Consider the following 8,399-nt stretch of genomic DNA (forward strand, 5'->3'; position numbering starts at 1 on the left):
GTTCACATGTGTCTCTTATCGTAAATCCATCCATACAAAGGAACTTCAAAACCTTTACTGGATATCTTTTCTAGCCGTCTTGAATGCTGGCCCACATCACTAGGCTGAAAATGAAGATATATGTGAGATAATTAATGGCAGGCTCAAGTGGGATTCAACTGCATTATATGCATTTAGTTATTGAAGGCTATACACCCCATAAGATTTAGCCTGAAAGAAATCTAAAACAACAGCAGTGCATCACTCAACCTTTCAAAAAGCCATACTGCTGTATAATTAAGGATTTGCTATTGAGTAATTTTCAAAACAAACAAAAAATGCTCTGCCCTTCAAGGTGTTGACAGGCTGACGCTAACGATGGCAAACAAGTAATCACAAAACCCACTCAATACCACACAAAGCTCAACTGTTGAGCCTAGTGCTTTAAGAATAAATGGCAGTCAGTAGAGGCAGGGCCCTTGGAATCCCTTTTGGGTGCCTTCCAACAAACGCCCATAGCTGTGGAATCGAGTTCCAGCAGCAGGATCTTTCAGGACGTTATTCACAGTACAGTTGCTAGAAACTCTATTTCATCGATCTGATTCGGATTCCTCAGATATGTTGTTTCCACAAACTTGAACTTAGCCAATTAGGTCATCTTCCCAATAAAAAACTCTCCCTTGAAACAAGCTAACTCCGTTGTACTCCTACAGTGTATTTGGAGAAGTGTTCAAATGAACTAGATTATGGTGAGACAAGTAAGGCGCCTCAGGGGCAAAATTTGGGGAACGGCAGGCTCTCACTGCAGCTCCAGCATTGAACACCAGAAAGAGAATACTCAGGTTCAAAGGCCTTGTTGTAGACATGAACTGGTGTTATTTCTGAACTATATGTGGCAATGCACAGGTGTGCCACATGCCTCGGGTCTAGGCTGTAGCTAATCCACCTAAGTCCCATGAGGATTTGCACACTGGAGAAGATCTTTGTTTATTAATCTTGCTTCAGGGATTGGATTTGGAGCTTCAAAAGCCCTTTCCTCCCACGGTAAATGAGGCAATGCACTGGAAGCCCATGATCTGGAAAGGAAGCATAAAAGAATGAAATCAAGCCAAATAAAGTATAAAAACAGGGTGAAGCAGAGCAATTTTGGTGATAGTAAAATTATTTTAGATCAACTAGATTGGAAAGCCAGCACAGCTTTAGAACTGGGAGAACCTGCCCAGACCTTTCTCTCTTGGGTCCATAATTAAAGACTGCTGCCACGCCTGGATGCCATCTGAACCCTTCATTTATCCTCCTCCTGCTTCCTGCCACCTGCCGCCCCCTTACAAACACTGTGGACTCTGATTCCTTGACATGTCTTGTGTATGTCAATTTACCTTCATTTCTGTGGCCTCTTCTCTTATCAGAGTCAAAAGAAATCCCTTCAGGGCTGGAAAGGTTTAAATAGGCTCCCAACTTCCAGTTTCGTTCACATCCAACATACTCTCCTGCAGCCTGAGTCCTTTCCAAAACACAAATTGTTCAGTGATTGCCTCTGGCCCTGAAGTTCAAACTTCTTGGTATCAGCAAGACCTGCATGAGCAGTTTCCTGTCTCTTTCTATTTACATGAACATCAATGTTCCTCTCATAAACGTATTTAATATTTTTCAGCTTTTCAAATCTACTATGATCCATGCTCTTTCTTGGGGCTGATTCTTCACATTTCCTTGTCTGGAACTTTTCCCTCCCTTTTCTTGGCTATTGACGGGTTCAAAGTTACTTTTTTAAGAACACATTCCCCAGGACAAGCCAGCTCCCCTAGCACTGTGTTTCCATTGTCCCTTTTATGCCTCTTTGCATAACACTCATGTTTTTGTTTTAAACCTTTGTTTAGTTGCTTGTCTTCCTCATTAATTCATAACTTCTCTGAGAGTAGGGATTGCCTTAATTAGGCAAGCTAAGAGTTAAAGGCTCATTGGGTCTTTTTTCTCATCAATTAATTCACCAAAAATGTATGGAGAATGTACTATGAGCCAGGCACCATACTAAACTCTAGGAAGATGATGGTGAACCAAGCCAACCCGGTTAGTCCCTGAACATATGGTCCACATTTAAGTCTTCTTACAATCTACTGATTGAAGTTCCCCAGCTTTGTTTTAATAGCATCCCATTTTTACTCCTTGTTACTTGGGGAAGAATCTAACAGTAAGTAGACAGTTACCTCTCGTTTTCCTAGAGGTAATGCCTCCTCCCAATACCTTATAGATTCAGAGTAGAGAAACGAAATGGAGAGGCAGAGGGATGAATATACCAAAAACTATGGGATGTTGCCTTGCTCTGTTGTGTCCGTGAGGTCATTAACGGGGAAAGGAAGCTTCCGAGAGCACTGACTGAAGTGAAATCGGGATTTAGGCTCAGGAAGCAGACAAGGATGCTCCTCAGAGGACTTCATCACAAAAAAGCAATCTTAGTGTAGCTGATGTGAAGCTCCATCCATCCAGTGTGGGATTCTGATGGTGAGGGGCATCTCCCTGGCTCTGCACCCAACAGAAAGTCTCTCCTCTCCATCTTCTGTAAGACAACATTGTACTGAACTCACATTCACTCACACTCACTCTGAATTGCCCAATGGTACATGGCACAACAACAGCCCTGAACTTAATGTTTCATTTCCATAACATTTGGAGCTACCATATAATCTGCTTATTTTGAGTGATTATAAAAGATTATTACATTCTCATCTCATGTGTGTTGTATGTGTTTGCATTCTGACTAATGATTTTGTGCATTGTAATGCCCACATACAATAATCAAAATTCACACAGCACAAGCCATATATTTGTATTCTTCTCGAAATCAAGGTGAGGGTCATAAAATATGCAGTGGCAGTCAAAGTCAGTAGGAGGGAGCTTGTGACAAGCACAGATTACCTTGAAAGCTTTGTTTTATGGCACGCCTCTCATGTGATTAACAGTTCATTGAAAAGACAGACATTGCACACACCAACGAAAAGAGAAAACACAAAGACATTGTAACCGGGATTAAAAAAAAAGTTCTAGTTTCTTATCATGGCAAAGTAGCTTGATGATGGCAGATTTACCCTGTTGCCAACTTCAATTACAAACTCAAAACGTAACACCAAGAACAACTTTTCGAAGGACCTGAAGATTGTGCAAAAGTGGGTAGAAACTGCATAAGTTTCAAACCATGAAAGAAAGATTGATCACTTTTTAGTTGGGAAAGTGATTTGAATATTGAGTTAGTATTTTCAAATTACAGGTGACACTTCTTTTCTAGAATAATGAGGGGTAGGGGCATAGACTTGGGTATCAACTGACAAGCCAGACATAAGGCACAGTTTGGTTGGTTTCTAGGTATGACTTAAGCTTGGGCGCATTCCTCAACCATCCTAAACCAAGGTGTTTATGTCTGTAAAACAGTGATCATCACTCCTAATTCACAAGATCGTTGTGGGGATTAAATGAGATGATACATGCGAATCCCTGAGCATAATGTCAGGCCCACAGTTGGTACCTTATCAAAAATAGTCATAAGTAGGATCTTGCTATTTACCCAAAGTAGTAGCTTGGCTTTCAGATGATTCTTAAGAGAGTATCACCTGGTTTAAACAGGGATTCTTTTCCTAGGAATACAACAGCTAAAATAAGCCAGCTGACAACAGGGTGTGATAGGATGGTAATAAACTAGGGGAAGATTAGCAAATTCTGTTTGTTCATATTTTTCATTGTGTTCCTGAGTCTTCTGAGACAAGGATTTTTTTTTTTTTTTGAGACGGAGTCTCGCTCTGTCGCCCAGCCCAGGCTGGAGTGCAGTGGCACGATCTCGGCTCACTGCAAGCTCCGCCTCCCGGGTTCACGCCATTCTCCTGCCTCAGCCTCCCGAGTAGCTGGGACTACAGGCGCCCACAACCGCGCCCGGCTAATTTTTTGTATTTTTAGTAGAGACGGGGTTTCACCGTGGTCTCGATCTCCTGACCTTGTGATCCGCCCGCCTCGGCCTCCCAAAGTGCTGGGATTACAGGTGTGAGCCACCGTGCCCGGCCTGGATTTTTTTTTTTTTTTTCTCTTGGTATTGGAAGGGTGCCCCTCACATGAGGGCCTGATGACCTACTTCAGGGAAGAAGTACAGGAAAAGGTCAGAGAGCGACCTTCCTAGATTTTATGACCTGCTTTAGGGGAGAAGGGTGAGGGGAAGGTGAGAGTGACTTTCCTGTATCTCCTGCTTTCTCAAATGTCAAGGTGTTATATTTTGAAATAATATTGTCCTGAAATTCCATCATAACCTAAAACAAACTAGCAAACAAAAGACACCCAACCCTTGTCGTCACTCATTTTCGTATTCCAAACAATATTTGCCCTGAAGGGTGACAGAATGTGCCACCCCATAGTATGCCACTTTTGCATATGGATTATTTTGATCTAAAGGCACTTAACAAATAGCAGAAACGAAAAGGACGATCCGCCCTCTCTGTACTGAGAAAAAGGAAATATTCTTTTCACCGGAGACAGCAGAGAACGTCCATGTGACAGATGCCTACCTCATACCGGGAGAGAAGAAACACTTTTGTCACAAGAGACAGGCAGTCAAGGCTGAGAAAAATGTGTACAAACAGATCTTGCTATAACTCATACCTTCCTTCAGCCTCCCTATACATTTTAGCTACTGTTCCACAATTGCTATTCTTTGTTCAACCTAGTATATCAGCACTCAGGTTTTGCCACATCTCTGTGTCTTCGTTTCCTTATGGGGGCTCCTGTGGACATGTAAATATCTGCACGTTTTCTTCCTGTGAATCTATCTTATGTCAATTTCATTCTCAGGCCCAGCCAGAACCCTAAGGGAGTAGAGGCAAACTTCTGTCTCCCCGTACTTCACTTGCTGCAATGAAATTTCAGCCCTACAGTACAGTTTGAGAAGTTCTTTATGTGGCTTTGTCATGGAGTTTTCCTAATATCCTTCAGTGAGGCGATCTGAGCTACAAAAATGAGGGAGGAGATAGGGGATATTCAGGAGGAGGTCTGACCCTTTCTATTCTAATGCGTTCAGGTATTATTTTTGGAAAGACAAAAGACCATTCTGTGTTGCCACACTACTTCTGGATCACTTTCCCCAGCTTGAAGGCAGCTTTTGTTTTATTTTATTTATTTATTTATTTATTTTGAGACAGAGTCTCACTCTGTCGCCCAGGCTGGAGTGCTGTCGCGTGATCTCGGCTCACTGCAACCTCTGCCTCCCGGGTTCAAGCGATTCTCCTGCCTCAGCCGCCTGAGTAGCTGGGGTGACAGGCGCATGCCACCGAGTCCGGACAATTGTTGTATTTTTAGTAGAGATGGCGTTTCAACATATAGGTCAGGCTGATCTCGAACTCCTGACCTTGTGATCCGCCCACCTCAGCCTCCCAAAATGCTGGGATTACAGGCATGAGCTACTGCGCCCAGCCAGGTTTTTTTAAATTTCTACCTCTGTTGCTCAGAAATATCCAAGCTTCAACTAAAAATGAAAACTTTGTTTTATGGCATAAATGCTCATGCATAAAGCTAATATTTAGTTTGAAGGGCTTTTTTCCCCCTCAAACCAATTGACCCCTAAATCAATGTTTTTTAAAATAATTTGATTGTCAATCATTAAATGACAAACATTGTTGGCCAAGCGCAGTGGCTCATGCCTGTAATCCCAGCACTTTGGGAGGCTGAGGCTGGTGTGTCCCTTGAGGTCAGGAGACCAAGACCAGCCTGGCCAACATGGTGAAAACTCGACTCTACTAAAAATACAAAAATTAGCCGAGCATGGTGATGCGCAGCTCTAATCCCAACTACTTGGGAGGCTGAGACAGGAGAATCATTTGAACTCAGGAGGCAGAGGTTGCAGTGAGCTGAAATCACACCACTGCACTCCAGCCTGGATGACAGTAGGACACTTCATCTCAAAAATAAATAAATAAATAAATATTAAAAATATGTATATATATAAAATAAATGACAAACATTATTACACTTCCCCAAATTGTCTTTTTTTCCACAATAATGTTATTTCATTTTGCCTCTGGTCTATTGAGCTACGTCCATGCTATTTTATCTTTCTGGCTCTCTCTGTGGTATTCTTTTCTCTTCTCGTGCACACAGATCTAGACTTCCAAAAACTCTAGCGACTGGAATTTTGTAGCAGCAGAAAGCAGGACACTCACCAAAGATCTTTCTCCTTCATGGCAACCACCCATATACATCTCCACTAAAAATAAAAAGCCTCACATATTTAAAAGAACTGTGATTATTTTACCTAATTTTTTGATGCCTTAAACAGAACTGTCTGTTTTGTCAGGCGAGGGAAAAAAAGATATTTTTATTTGCAATATTGTCCACAAATATGCTATGTATGGCTTTTATAGTTAAAAATGCATCTTCTCCTCCAAGTGTAAATATTTTCTTGGGATGAGAAATCCAATAAAACCACAGATCCCTAGCCTCTGTGGTTGGTATAAACAAACCCCGCTTTTTGAACTTTCAGTCTCCAAATGTGACAGCCACAGATTTTATTTTAAAGGTTACTCTTTGCATTTTTAAAAAATGTGTTTGCAAGATTTATTCATCTGTGGTTAAATGTTTCTATGTCTCTGAAGTCACCTGCTAGGATCGGCCCCACTTTACATATGGGAAATCATTTATGGGAAGTGAACAATATTTCTTTTGTAGCTTTAACCACAAGCTGGTTCAGCCTTACCTTCACAATTAACTGAGTTTCCAAAATTATTTTCCTGGTGTGCACTGTGATTCTTTTCTTCTCTAAGAAATAGAGAACAAAATTGCCTTATCCCAAGCCCATGCTGTAGCTTTTAAATGTCAACAACACTTTCAGTCTTCTGAAATGCTTAGCTGAGCCCCTGAGGAAGTGCGCTGTAGTATAAAGAATCCGTAGATGCAGCAAAGGTTACTTCTCCAGGTCTCAATTTTCATGTGTATTCATTTCCTACCACCCTTTCCCTTTTGGCTTTTTACAAGATATATTTCCAAAATGTGGTTATGTCTTGGTGTTGAGGTTATGACAGTATTTATTTTCATTTACATTTGTGTTTTTACAAATGTCGTACAATAAGTAGGCATTATATATCAGTAAGGGGAAAACATTTTTCTTGAAATGAGACCACATGAGAGTAGGTAAATTCTACAGAACCATCAACAGACCCTGATTCTAACCACTAATATTTTTCAAAGCAGGTTATATGTGCATTTCTCTTCACCCAACTAGAAGAGAGAAGAAAAACAGCTACACAGGCTTACTGTTCTCTCTGGAGCAATTGCAACAACTGTTTGGAATGGCAACATAGATGCATTGAGTAACAAAGTCACAACTGGTTGCCAATCATTCTGGGCTAAATAAAGCTAACATTCCAGAAGCTCTTGCCCTTCTACTAGTTACTCTTTTTTTGTGCACTTTGGCACATCGTTTTATTTATTTGTATGTGTGTGTATATATGTATATATATTTTGGAAGAGGAAATGTTTGCAGTGCAGCTGTTCTTTGGGCCATATGACATCGCGGTTAACTATCCACAGTCTCTTGTCAGGACTCTCTCCCCCTTTTCTGCAGTGTCAAAGGAAAGGAAGACCTTCATTCAGAATCATAAAACATAGCACTAAAAAGGCTCTGTTCATGGAATTTGGAGAGGAGTCCTCAGTTAGAGTCATGGAGTCTTTTGAGATGGAAATGATATTAAGGGTAATTTAGTAAGGTACAACATTTATAAAGGAAGAAGAGAACGAGAGAACTGCCTGAAGGAGCTCTGTAGTAAGTCAGCAAAGCCAGCACTCAAGTCCAACTTTTTTCATTCCAAGTCCTATCTTTCTTTCCAGCATTTTAATTCCCCATTCGAAGACAGAGTCTATTATTATTCTAGAAGGCAGAGCATATTTCTACCTTAGAGTTCATATACCAGAAGAGCTTTGTCCAAATTTACTTTGATGTTTTAGCATGCTGGGACATCAGAGAATTCTATATTTCTTTTTATAGACGCATTCACTTGGTAGTTCCACTTTCCAGTAGGCCTATTTCCAACAATAACCAAAGGAGCACAAAAATTCCACTCCTGGCCAAAGTCTATTCACTCCATTCCTTTTTTTTTTTTTTTTTTTTTTTTTGAGACTGAGTCTCACTCTGTCACCCAGGCTAGAGTGCAGTGGTGTGATCTCAGCTCACTGCAACATCCATGTCCCAGGTTCAAGAGATTCTCCTGCCTCAGCCTCCCAAGTAGCTTGACCTATAGGCATGTACCACCACGCCCAGCTAATTTTTTTTTGTACTTTTAATAGAGATGGGGTTTCACCATATTGCCCAGGCTGGTCTCCAACTCCTGACCTCAGGTCCTCTGCCCACAGTTGCCTCCCAAAGTTCTGGGATTACAGACATGACTCACTGTGCCAGC

The 8,399-nt window shown here is 41.3% G+C and overlaps 1 long non-coding RNA gene across 1 annotated transcript in view; it reads right to left on the minus strand.

The window, feature by feature from the left end:
• Positions 1-859: 859 nt before the first annotated feature.
• Positions 860-8,399, minus strand: part of LOC139362227 (uncharacterized) — a 23,931-nt gene continuing 16,391 nt past the window's right edge. Inside the window, exon 3 of the long non-coding RNA XR_011620650.1 lies at positions 860-1,055. This is a non-coding gene — a long non-coding RNA (uncharacterized lncRNA). The remainder of the gene's footprint in view (positions 1,056-8,399) is intronic.

The sequence above is a fragment of the Macaca nemestrina genome, chromosome 3, assembly GCF_043159975.1.
Source record: "Macaca nemestrina isolate mMacNem1 chromosome 3, mMacNem.hap1, whole genome shotgun sequence".
Classification (NCBI taxonomy): Eukaryota; Metazoa; Chordata; class Mammalia; order Primates; family Cercopithecidae; genus Macaca; species Macaca nemestrina.